This window comes from Rattus norvegicus, chromosome 19 (assembly GCF_036323735.1).
Source record: "Rattus norvegicus strain BN/NHsdMcwi chromosome 19, GRCr8, whole genome shotgun sequence".
NCBI lineage: Eukaryota > Metazoa > Chordata > Mammalia > Rodentia > Muridae > Rattus > Rattus norvegicus.
The window spans coordinates 44,016,229-44,030,001 of record NC_086037.1 but is presented as its reverse complement, the minus strand read 5'-3'; the positions used below and the strand labels follow the sequence as shown (position 1 = coordinate 44,030,001).

At 45.2% G+C, this 13,773-nt stretch overlaps 1 pseudogene; it reads left to right on the top strand.

The window, feature by feature from the left end:
• Positions 1-3,925: 3,925 nt before the first annotated feature.
• Positions 3,926-4,746, top strand: Rpl35-ps11 (ribosomal protein L35, pseudogene 11; annotated as a pseudogene).
• Positions 4,747-13,773: the final 9,027 nt, after the last annotated feature.

Genomic DNA, 13,773 nt, shown 5'->3' with positions numbered 1-13,773 from the left:
GGAGCTGGGGACCAAACCCAGGGCCTTGCGCTTCCTAGGCAAGTGCTCTACCACTGAGCTAAATCCCCAACCCCAAAAAACCGCATTCTTGAAATAAAGTTTATACCTGGTAAGAAGGTGATCTTTTGAAGAAGGAAATAAAACATTACTTACTCTTGGAATATTTCAAGTGCAAGCATTATGAAGTATGATAGACATATGCTGCACCATTACCTACTTGTCTACTTTAATTTCTAACTGAATACTTCAAACTTTAGGTCCCTCACTGGGACAAATGGGGTCTTCTTTGGAAACATAAATAAAACTTTTTGTGGTTGTGACGTGAAGGAAATCAGATGTGACTATAGCCACTCACCATGATGATAACTGCACATTGAGCCACACTGCCTTTCCCCGTTTTAGATAGGCAACAGTACTCTATACAGCCAAAAATGTTTGTTGGGCCCTAATTTTATTTCACCTCAGTGTTATGAAATGACCTTTTCAGATCAGTGTTATTCGTCAACACAGTAAACACTGTAACAAAGCACATCACCGGGGACAGTGAGGTGGGGCGCCAGGCAATAGCTTTCCAGCAAATGAAGTTGGACCAACGGAACACTCATACGGGAAAGACGCGGTTCATGACCTCACCTTATGATACAGACAAACATCAGTGCCGAAATACAAAACCACAACGGTAGATTGTAGGTTTGAGAACTAACATTGAGTTCAGGGCCGTGGAGCTCAATGATAGTGTTCATCCATCCTTAAGAGGGTGCAGAATCAGGGCTGGAGAGAGGGCTCAGGGGTTAAGGATGCTGCCATGAGCATGCATACACTATACACACTCTGCATACTATAAACGCACTATACACTATACATACTGTACATGCTGTACACACTATACACATTCTACACACTCTATACACTGTCCATGCTGTACACATTATACAAACTACACAAATTGTACACGCTGTACACACTATACACATTCTACACACTCTATACACTGTCCATGCTGTACACACTATACATACTATACAAACTATACATGCTATACATGCTGTACACACTCTACACACTGTCCATGCTGTACACACTATACATACTATACAAACTATACATGCTATACATGCTGTACACACTCTACACACTGTACATGCTGTACACACTATACACACTATATACACTATACATGCTATACATGCTGTACACACTATATACAGTATACACACTATACATGATATACATTCTGTACACACTATACATACTCTACACACTACACACTATACACACTCTACACACTACACACTATACACACTATAAACACAGATAATAATGTAATTTAAAGAGAGAGAAGAAAACAGGAGAGTGAAAAACTAGGCTGGAAAGGTAGATGCGTGTGAAAGCAATTGGTGTGTAAGCCTGACAACTGGAGCTCATCCCCCTGAACTGAAGTGAAAAGCCAGACCCTGGGCAGATCTGTGCTCCCGGCACTCCTACCATGGTACATATACAAGCACACTGTGATGTGCACATGTGCTTGCATGCACATACACACACACCCACACACAAACAACACATGCATATTCATACATACACACATATCCACATACACACATATACACTTACATTCACATATACACATACAAATGGACATACTCACACACACATGCACACACAGACACACACAGACACATGCACACGTACATACATATAACACACATACACGCACCACATGTATACATACATACACACCTAAATACATACACAAACATATACGCATACACATATATATACATACACACATGCACACACATATTCACATACCCATATATACACACACATACACACCAATTTTTTAAGAGACAGTGCAAACATCACAGAATATTAGATATTTTAATAAATGTATTTGTCAAAGAGCTTGCAATTTTTTAAAGATTTATTTTATTTTTAATCATATGTATGTGTGTGGGTACATGAGTGTGCACACATGCTCATACACAGGTGCTGGAGGAGGCCAGAAGAGGACATCAGCTCCCATGGATGTAGAGTCAGCTGTGAATCTCTGGATGCAGGTTCTGGAACTGAGTCCAGCTTCTCAGGAAGATCAATGTGTGCTTCCAACCACCGAACTACATCTTCAGACCTATTTGTTTATTTGTTTGTTTTTCTTTTTCTTCTCTCTCTCTCCCCCACCCCCTCTCCCTCTTCTTTCTTTGAAGACTGGGTCTTATGTGGTGCAGGTCTTATGTAGACTTAAACTCAATCAAAATGACCTTGAACTCATGATCCTTCTGTCCCTGCTTCCCAAGTGGTGAGGTCACAGGTGTGTGCCACCACACTTGGCCCACTGCATCTGGATTATGCAAAGTTCTTCTGGAATAAATAAAGAAACGTAGACCACCCAAAACTTCTGGTTCCAACAAAGATGGAGGAAAAAAGAACTAAATGCCTGACTGAAACAGCTTTTGAAGGACCACATACATGAACAAATACTTTTGATGTCAGTGGATATGAGGCCACCAAGGTCAGTCCCATTAACCAGGGATAACCCAGTGAAGATCTCAGCTTCCTGCTTCCGGTGACATTCTAGGCCACAACACAAGAAGCTTAGAGGACTGAGGAAATGGACAGGGAGGTTAATGCCCTTCGAGGCTGCAGGATAGATTGCCTGACAGAAAATAGCCAGAGAGGGGGCTCTGGAGAGCTCCTCTTCAGTGGCCTCTCTCTTTGTCAACTGAATAGTGGTCAGCAGAAGACATGGGCTGTAGGGGGCTGAGAGGGACTCACTGTGCTAGGAACAGAACACCAGACAAGAAGAGAGGGCTCGAGATTACAAGAGACCGTGCATGTTGCAAATGTGACTAGTTCTTCAGAATTTACAGGGCATTCTAGGTTCTCTGAAGCGAGGTCTGTAAGCTGGGGTCTTAGCTGAGAGGATTTAGTGATGGCAGCCCAAGGGTTTAACTTATTTCTAAGTGGAGATGTGTGAATGCAAAAGTCTACACGTTTACAGGAGACAACCCTGAAACATCCGACAATATAAAATGGATAGTGTCTGATACGGTGAAGCTTGATAATGTCGCGTTGACTGAATACAGAGTCATGGAAAAGACAGATCTCTTATATTGCTGTGAGAGATTATCTAAAATAGGCCAATTATTGAGGTGGAAAGGACCCCCCAAATGTAGGTGGAAGCATGTCATTGTACTGAGGTCCTGGAGAGCCTGAAGGGAACACCGCCTGAGCGAGTGTCTCTCCCCTTCCTGACTGCACACAGTGTGGCCAGCTGTTGTCTCTCCCCTTCCTAACTGTGCATACAGTGTGGCCAGCTGTTGTCTGCTCCTGCTGAAGTGCCTTGCCTGACGCCATGGACTGTGTTAACGGAAACGAGACCACCCCAGCAGCTAGTACATGTGTAACTGGGGGCTCCTAAGGCAAGGGAGGTATACATCAAATATATATTTGAGAAGATAATGCGCAAGATCTCTCCCAATTCACTGACAGGCTGTCTGAGTTAGGGTTTCCATTACTGCAAAGGAACACCATGGCAAAAAGGCAAGGAAAAGGTTTATTCGGCTTACACTTCCAGATCACAGTCCATCACCGGAGGAAGTCAGGACAGGAGCTCAAGCAGGCCTGCCACCTGGAGGCAGGAGCTGATAAAGAGGTCATGGAGGTATGCTGCTTACTGACTTGCTCTCCGTGGCTTGCTCAGTCTGCTTCCTTATAGGACGCAGAATGACCAGCCCAGGGATGGCACCACCATCATGGGCTGGGCCCTCCCTCATTGATCGCAAACTGAGAAAATGCCCTATGTCTGGATCTCATGGAAGCATTTCCTCAACTGAGGCCCTTTCCTCTCTGATGACTCTAGCTTGTGCCAAGTTGATACACACACACACACACACACACACACACACACACACACACACACACACAAATAGCCAGTACACAGCTATAAATTCACATATTCAAGAGAGGCATTGCTTAGAGACATTTAAAGAAGAATCTAGTAAGAATATAGAGTTTGTGAATCAAAATTCATTCCCGCTCTCGAACTGGGCCGCCTCATCCGTGAACAACACAGCAATGGCCAAGATTAAGGCTCAGGGCCTGCGCGGCAAGAAGAAGGAGGAGCTGTTGAAGCAACTGGATGATCTGAAGGCGGAACTGTCCTAGCGTCTTGTGACAGGCGGCGCCGCGTCCAAGCTCTCCAAGATACGAGTCGGACGCAAATCCATCGCCCATGTCCTCACTGTCATTAATCAGACTCAAAAGGAAAACCTCAGGAAGTTCTACAAGGGAGAGAAGTACGAGCCACTGGACCTGCGACCAAGAAGACCAGAGCCATGCGCCGCCGGCTCACCAAGCATGAAGAGAAGCTGAAGACCAAGAAACAGCAGCGGAAGGAGCGGCTGTACCCACTGCGCAAGTGCGCAGTCAAGGCCTGAGATGACGACAATGACAATAAAGTCCAAAACTAGAAAAAAAAAAAAAGATGCATTCCAAATTACTAATTTCTTGCCAGATCAATCCATAAGTTTAAGACATCCCCACTCTTTATGCCAGCCATCCTAACTGAGGCAAGAGGGAGAATACAGGAAAATTGTGGTGTGAAAAAGAAAAGGAGACACTTACCTCAGAGTCCAAAGGAAGCTTCCAGCATGCAATCAATCAAGAATTCACCAGCACAGTTAACATTGTTTACCATGAAATTGCCTATACGCAAATAGTATGCCTTTTAGCAGAGGTATTTTCAAATAAGAACGTTACAACAGCAATGAACAAAAACAGTTCTGGAGACTGGAGTCCAGATAACCCTGAGTGTGGCCTTACTCCTTCCCAGATACTTTCTGAAACCTCAAGAACAAGACTATCAGGTTTTGTTTACAGTAAAAATATCTCTTCCCTAGAACTCCTAGGATCTGGGGTGTGACCTTATCAGCTGTAATTCTATCTGGTGCATCCCAGGAACCAAGTTTGCAATCCTGTCTGGTGCTCCTCAGGAGCCACGGGGTGGTCTTATTTAAATTTCTTAACAATCTGTTAAGATAATAATTTCAGGGTTGGCAAAGGGCTAAGTGGGTGAAGGGGCTCACTACTCAAGCCTAATGCCTTGAATTCAGAACCCTAGAACTCTCGTAAAAGCCAGAAGAGGAAAAAATTAGCTGGCATGTGTTAGAAATTTCTACAAGGTGGCAGGTACTGGCAAGGGAACGCTCTGGAAGTTTGAAGCCTGCATACTACCTAACCTGTAGTACCTGTAACAGACAAGGAAAGAGCTTGCCTCAAATTATGTGGAAGGCAAGAACTGATGCCTGAGGTTGTTCTTTAACCATTGTGGTGCACACACACACACACACACACACACACACACACACACACACACAAGATACACACATCATACACACATACACAGAACTAACTAAATAACACATTTAAAAACTAGCTAATAACTTTAAAATCCTATCCATGATAATGAAAAGACAAAGTGTGTATGACTCTCCATGCGCAGTCCACACTCACTCTGTTAAGTATCTTATTCCCTCCCTGAAGGCCTCCCTTCCTTTCATCTCCTCTGTTCAAAATCCCCTTTGATGAGAGCACAGTCCTGTTTCGACTGGCTCATTTCTCACCTCCTGTCTAGTTCAGCTTTACTTGAGTCTCTAGAAAGAACTCTCAAGGCTGTTGCAGGAAACTGTGTGTGCCATGCCTCCCCTGACATTGATGAGTAGAATGCCATAGCACTGAGGGCATGCCCTGCTGACACGAGGACAGACAGACAGACTGCTGAAATAGAATAGAGCTAAGGGATAGAAGCACACAAATAGGATCCATTGATTTTGGCAAAAGTGTATAGTCAATTGGATGGGAAGAATGAAGGATCTGTTCATGGATTGATCCTGACACAATTAGCCATAAAGTGCAAACTTCGCTCCATGCCTCGAAGCACATGAACGAGTGTGCTCTCAATCACAGATCTAAGTATGAAACTCAGCTCAGAAACCAACCTTTGAGAGGAAGATGCAAATTTAAATCTCTCCCATGTGGAATGAGGCAAAGATATCCCATATTAGAGGGATAATAAGTTACACACACACACACACACACACACACACACACACACACACACACACGAGAGAGAGAGAGAGAGAGAGAGAGAGAGAGAGAGAGAGATTAAGAATCTTTGTCTTTCATCAAACTGTTGAGAGAATGGAAAACTTAGACCACAGCTAAAATTAAATCTACAAATTCTCTAATAAAAAGATAATGCCCAGAATATATAAAGATCTATAAGAACTCAATAACAGAAACACAAACCAATCTCAAATGGGTAAGATTTGTATAGACTACCAAAACTAGACTACAAGCGCATTAAAAGATATAACCAAAACCTCTAGTCACCAGGGAGATTCGAACTAAAGTCATAATGAGACACTGTTGTGCACATATTAGAATGTCTGGAAAGACCGACCACGGTAAGTGTTCATGAGAAGCTGAAGGATGAAAACTTTTGTGCACTACTTGTGGAAATGTGAAGCGGGAGGTGCTTTGTCAGTGTCCTGTAAAGTTACAAACATATGCCCTGGTCTTTCCACTCCCAACTATCTACCCAAACTAAGCTTACAAAAAGACTTATGCATAGAACTCTGTTGTCTTCATCTTTAAAAATCTTTAAAAGTTTTTTAAAATCTAAAATATATTGCATGTATAATATATACTGCTATATAAAAATGTAACATAATGTTTATATATGTAATATATTACATATATGTGTTAATTCATTTAGTGTATGTACACAAGCATGTACACACGTGCTATGCCATGAATGTGTGTGTGTGTGTGAGCGTGTGCACACGTGCTGTGTCATGTACAGGTTGAAGGATAACTTGCAGGTGTTGATTATCTCTGTCTTCTTGTGGGTCACAGGAATCAAACTCAAGTCATCAGGCTTGGTGGCAAGTGCTGAGAAATCTTACCAGCCTTGTGGCTTTGACCCTAAGAAGCTTCAAGAAGAAAGCATCTATCTGCCAACAGGTTAAGAAGTAAGGTTTGAGGGTTTCGGGGAGTTATCTCAATTAATAGAGTGTTTGTCTCGCACATATTAAGTCCTAGCTTACATACATACACAATACACACAGAAGTGGGCATGTGGTAAGAACCCACTCAGAAAGGAAAAGCCAAAGTTCAAGATCCTCCTCAGGTATAAAGCATGAAGCCAGACTGGGCTGCACAAGACCCTGTCTCAGGAAGAACGAGGAGGATGGAAAGTAAGAGGAAAGAGAGAGGGTAGGTACGTTGTTTCTTTAGTGCATTTACAGAACAGGCCCTGCTCAATAATGGAACAGAATAAGCAGTTGATATACAGAATGGCATCAGCGACTCTGCCATCCTTTACACTTAACGAAGAAGCCAGACAAATAAAGGCCACACAGTCCCATTACGTGATTCTAAAAAATCGTAACTCACTTCTGCTGGAGGGACATCAGTGGCTGCTTGGGTTGGGGGTGACAGATACGTATCTACCTTTGTCTGAGACAGGGGCTCACAACGTGAGCCAGGGTAGCCTTGAACACTCCGTCCTCCTGTCTCCATGTTTCCGTTGCTGGGGTTACTCATGTGTTATCACACCTGCTATGTTCCCTATCTTGACTGTAGTAATGGTTTCATGTTGTGCATACATGTGCCAAAATATGTCAAATTATGTATCTCTTTCCACATCAAGTGCACCTCAACAAAATTCTTTAAACAAACAAATATAAAAACAAAACAAAAGACCCCCAAAGCTCTGAGCCCGGGGAGGGAGGGAGGGAGCAGGAGTCTGAAGCTCAAGGCTGATTCTGAGGTTTGTTTCCTTTGGGAAACACAGGCAGCTTCTTATTTGTGCGCCTCTCTGGTTTTGTGCTGCGTTTTCTACCGAAAAGCTTATTTCAACAGATAACAACGCTCTTGGATCTGCCCTCCTGGTGTGGAATTTTGCAAGGGTGGCCTTAGCTCGGTTTCAGGGTAGGTCTCGCCTGTTCTGGGAGATGAAGCCTCTCCCCATGCTTTTCCAGGTGGTAGAAATCTTTTCCTCAGAAGTTTCTCAGAAAGCTGTTTATTATTTTTTATAAGTGAGGGCTGTGCCTATTTTAGCTTCAAAGAAATCAGCAACCTCTTCCAGACAGGAAATTGCTCGGGAGATGCAATTAGATTGTTCAGAACGCTAATGCAGTTAGATTCCAGTGGGCGGTGCTTTGGCGCTCGCCAGCTCAGACCTCCTCGGTCCTCTTTCCCTGGGAACTGTCTCCCTTCCCAAGCCCACGGGGTGGACTCTTTGGTCATGATTTTTCTCCCTCACGCTGCTGTGCGCTGCGGGGGACAATTGATAATCTGGGCTGGGAAAATCAGATTTGTTCTGGAAGAGTTTGGAATTGGAGCAGAGGTTTTAATTAGGTCCCGATGGGTCTCGGAGCTGGGAAATCTTAGGCCCCAGTTAGATGCTGATGGCCTCAGAGCTGGAAGATCTTGTAGCTCTCCAGAAAGGAGCAATGAGGTGTTTGGTGAGGGACTAAGGTGTCATGAAGACTGAACCACGTGCTTTCACCCTTCAGGGACCCCAATAGAGGCTTTGTAGTCCCTGAGAGGGCACATGCTGCACCGCACTTTTTGGGGTAATGAATACGGGGTGGTCTTTCTTCCATGTGCCAGAAGCTTCCTAAGATCCTTGGTGGGTGCGAGCGACGTGAAGCCCACAGTGGTACACACGTCCAGCCCCAGCTACCCAGCAGGATGAGGCAGAAGAGCCTTAGCTCAGGGGTTCAAGGTCAGTTTGGGCAATATAGTTAGGCCCTGCCTCAGAAATGATAAATGAATAAAATAGTTCAAAATAAGCCAAAATCTGGCTTTTGGTAAAAGGCAAAAGGTAAAAGGTATCGATCTGAGATTTGCTGTAAAACGTCAGGCTTTCAAAACCGAGCTCCGCCTTCATTTTAGGAATTCCTTTGTTATTGTTTCCCCCCCCTTCTCCACCCCTTTCCTTTCTTCAGCTTCGCATTCTTACTCTTCCTCCCATCTGTCCTCCAATAAACACCCATTGAGTGTTTTCTATGAGCCAGGCATTATTCTCAGGGTTTGGCATTAAGCAAATCAGAGAAAAATATATATTTATTTGTGAATTATTTTTTGACACAGGGCCTCATGTAGCCCATGCTGTCCTTGAACTCATTCTTACCTGAGGATGACGTCAAACTTCTGATACTCCTGCCTCTGAGTCCTTACTCTATAAGGACTGGTGTTACGCCAAGTGACGGCATCACATCTTGCCCAGTTTCTGCAGTGCCGGGGATTGAACCCGGGACTTAATGCATGCTAGGCAAACATTTTATTAACTGGGCTCACTTTTCAGTTCCTAAGAATGAAACACAAATTGGACCAGTGAGGTGACTCCTCGGATAAAGGGGCTTGCGACTCAACAGCACAAGCCAGGGGACCTGCTTCCTGGAACACAGGTAAATGTGGAAGGTGAGAGCCAGCTCCACCAGGGGAGCGTTCCCCTAGAAACGTAGAGGTGTAAGCCATTCTCTAATATCCTTGCTTATTATGAGTCCTCTTATTGGGAAATAAAAATTCCTCCATCGGAGAAGCCCTTGGTCCTGCCAAGGCTAGACCCACCCCCCAGCAGTGTAAGGGAATGTCTGGGCAGGGAGACAGGAAGGGGTGAGTGGTTGGGGAGGGGGAGCACCCTCATAGAAGAAGGGGGAAGGAGGATGGGATGGGGGGGTTGTGGATGGGAAACCGGGAAAGGGAATAACATTTGAAATGTAAATAAAAATTCCTCCATCAAAGCAGAGGATTTATTATTGTTGTTATTATTATCATTAGTGTGTGTGTGTTTCTCTAACTTTTCAAAAGGGCCTTGATGGCCAAACGGTTGAGGTCTGGGGACTGTACTTGCCGTGGTGTGGTCTCATTGACCTCCTCGCTCAACTTCAGAGGAAGATTTCACGCAGCCGTTCCTCTGGGATACTCCGGGTACTTGGCTCCCACCTACATGAGGCAGAATCCAGTTTGTTGGCATATAAAGCCGGAACTGAAGGACCGCCCACTTCTGAAAAGCAGACTACGGTCTGGAGGAAGCAGTGTCACACAGATGAAGGGACATCACTGCTGGTTTTCCTGCTGCTGGTCCAAACTCCCGACTCTAGCCCTGACGAAGCTCACTCCGTGGAATTTCTAACTTGGATCCTGTTTCCAGGGCTGATAGTCAGAATATTAAAGTCAGTGCTCTGTGGGGACCAAAGGGTCAAAGTAGATGCCAAAAATCGACAGCTCACTTACTGTGCCTCTCACCTCACTGAAGTGCCGCTCGCCCACCCTTGCCTAAGCCACCCATACTATCTTTACAGACAGGAGAGGGTTAATTGGCAGTCATTGCTCTGACTGAGCAGTTGTTCACGTGGTTCCTGTGACTGTCAATGATTGCATTATTCGTTGTGATGGTTACCATTAACGATCAAGTTCACAGAATCTCGAATCTTCTGGAAGCTGGACCTCTGCGAATGCCTGTGAGAAGCTTATGGTGTGTTAATTCAAGTGACAAGACCTGCCCACTGTAGGTGGTGGCCTTCCCTGGTGGACTCTGTGAGGAAAGGAGCTGAGGTGCTGCGCGGCATCTGCTGCCCTTTGCCTCCTGGTTAGAGATGTGATGCGTTTGGCTGCCTCAGGTGCCTGCTGCCTTGACTTCCCCACCAGAATGGGCTGTGCTTACCCTTGAATCGGGAGTCAGGATAAACCTGTGTTTGCTTCTGTCAGGATTGTGTCAGAGCAACTGAAACGTAACCAGGACACGAATGTTACGGTTTGAATCTCAAGTATCCCCCTCATCCTCGTGTGTTGGACACTTGCTTCCTGGCCAGTGGCACTGTTTTGGAAGCTGTGGAATGTTCAGGAATTGGGCCTCACTGGAAGAAGTGGGTGACAGGGGTAGGCAACCTCTGAGTGGTTGGCTGTTGCTCTTCCGGATGAAGGTGAGTGCCTTAGAATGGCTTAGCTGTTTTATATAAAAAGACAAGCACAGAACACACACACACACACACACACACACACACACAGAGACACACACACACACAGAGACACACACACACACACAGCTCAGAGTAATGTGACTTCCTTACTTTAAGAGTGATTCTTTTATGGTATGCCTCAATTAGCAGAATGGAGTCCAAATCAACTCTCCTCGTCTACTTGAGAGGATTCATCCTGCTTTTTGGCATTAGCTTTCGCTCTTGAGAGCTTTAAAAATGTTGTGCTGGAGTTGGGTATTTTGCTCTGTCACCCACTCTGAGGCTTGTTTGAACATCTGGACTCACACTTAATGACTTTGAATGGGAGCCCTGGTGGATATCAGATCTTGCCCAACATCTGGATTCCAGTCAGGCGGCTGAGCTGCTGGCCGGTGTTCTTCTGAGAGGCCTGGGGATGGGTCTTGGAGGCGAAGTGATCCTGAAGATAGGAGCACGGTTTGCCTGCAGGACAAGTGAAAAGTCCATTGTGAGGGGATTCTGGGTCCGTTTAGGAACCAGGAAGTAGTAACCGCAATGTAGTTTCAGAAGACTCAGCCCAGAACTGCTCTTGCCTGCTTGAGAGGAGAACTCAGCTATTCCATTGGCTTCACGGACCGCTTTCCTGTGGAGTGACCCTCTTGCCACTATTTTTACACTCACTCACTCGCTCACTCACTCGCTCACTCACTCCTCACTCGCTCATTCATTCATTCATTCACTCACTCATTCGTTTATTTGTTTCAGATGAGATCTTACCATGTGTATCTGAGGCTGGCCTTGAACTCATGGGGATCTGCCTGTGTCTTCCTCCTGAGTTCTGGGATTAAAGATGTATACTGCTACTTTCGGCACGTGTATTTATATTTTATTTTAGTGTGTGTGTGTGTGTGTGTGTGTGTGTGTGTGTGTATGTGTGTGAATTTGTATGTAAATGTAGGCATGTGTATGCTACCATATTATGTGGGGGTCAGAGGCCTTGATCGCGAGTCCTTACCATCTCCCTTGTTTGAGTCTCTTGGTGGTTTTTCTGATTGGTAACCAGGGTTGATGGACCACAGCTTCTGGAAATCTGCTGTCATAGGAACACTGGGATTATGCAGGTCTGTTCTACTATGTCTGGCTTTACACTGATTCCGAGGAGTCAAACGCAGCTCCTCACGAGTGTGCAGCAAGCCCTTTACCCTCAGAGCCACCCCCTCCCCCATAACCCTGCCTGTTCCTTTTGGGGTGGGGTCTTACTCTATAGTCTAGGCTGGCCTGGAGCTCAGGTCTGGATTACAGCTTTGAGCCACTACGTGGGCCTCTCAGCTTCTTACTGAGATGGAGAATGTTAGTGTTATTCATGTCCCTACCCGCTCAGACACATCTTCTCGTTTCTCTTGGATCTGAGTGTCTCCGTGGAGATCTGTCAAGTGAGCAGACACCATTGCCTTCCGTCTCCTCGTCTCAGAAGGTTGGGCCTTCTCGACGGCTCTTTCCTGGAAATGGCGGACAGAGCCTTAGAGGAGGCAGTGAGCTCTCTCAGCACCTCACCTTTCTTCCTGTTCCCTCCACCCAGGTTAGGAGAATGTCCCCCTCCATTAAAGAATAGTTTATAAAATTTCAAGCTGATGATATAGCTCAGTGTGTTAAAGTGTTTGTCCCCTGAGTTCTATGCCTGGGGCCACATGGCGGAAGGAGAGACCTGACTCTCATAAGTAGGGGCACACACATGAGCACACGTGCACACATACACACACACACACACACATACTGAATAAATTAATCAATTAATGTGAAAATATATTTTTTAATTCTATTGTCAGTGAGACAGCTCAGGAGGTGAAGGTATTTGTGAAACCCTGGCAACCTGAGTTCAGGGAACCACGGGAAGGTGGACAGAGAGAACCAAGTCCACCTCTTTGTCCTCTGCCCTCCATGTGTGTGCCTCCGCATGCCCTAAGCCCATACATCACACATACACACAGTAACAGTAATCTTGGCACTCAGGAGGCAGAGGCACGTGGATCTCTATGAGTTTGAAGTCAGTCTAGTCTACAGAGAGAGAGTTCCAGAACAGCCAATTTCTTAGATTTACAGAGAAAACCTTTCTCAAAAACCTCAAATTTTAAAATAAAGTAATCACTTGTACGGCCTGGCTAGATGGTTCAGTGGGAAGGGACTTTGTGCTGCTCCTGACAACCTGAACTCCATCTCCAGAACCGAAACAGTGGGAGAAGACTCGTCTTCTGACTGCCACACAAATGCGCTAAAATGTGCACACCCTCACACATATGAAATAAAATAAATAAATAAATACACAAATGCATCCAAGAAAGAAAAGTCTTAGAGGGTCAGTGGTGACTTCATGAGAAAAATATTTCCCATCATGATTGACGACCTAAGTTTGAACCTTAGAAGTCACACAATAGGCAGACCAGCTCCTGTAAGTACACATACACATACTAAATAAATGTGCTATTTTTCTAAGAAAGAAAAAAGGAAGGGACGCCAATTCTGGGCCTTATTATTAGCAGCAGAAAGAGCGGCGGCGGCAGCAGCAGCAGGAGCAGTAATTATTTGTATTCAGACAGGATTCCCAGTAGCCCAGGATGGCCTCAAACTCACTAAGTAACCAAGAATGACCTCGAACCTTCAGTGCTCCTGCCCCTACCTCCCTAATCCTGAGATTGCAAGTGTGAGTCCCATGCTCCGTTTATGGGGTGATAGAGACGGCCATGCCAGCCTGGCAGGTGCTCCA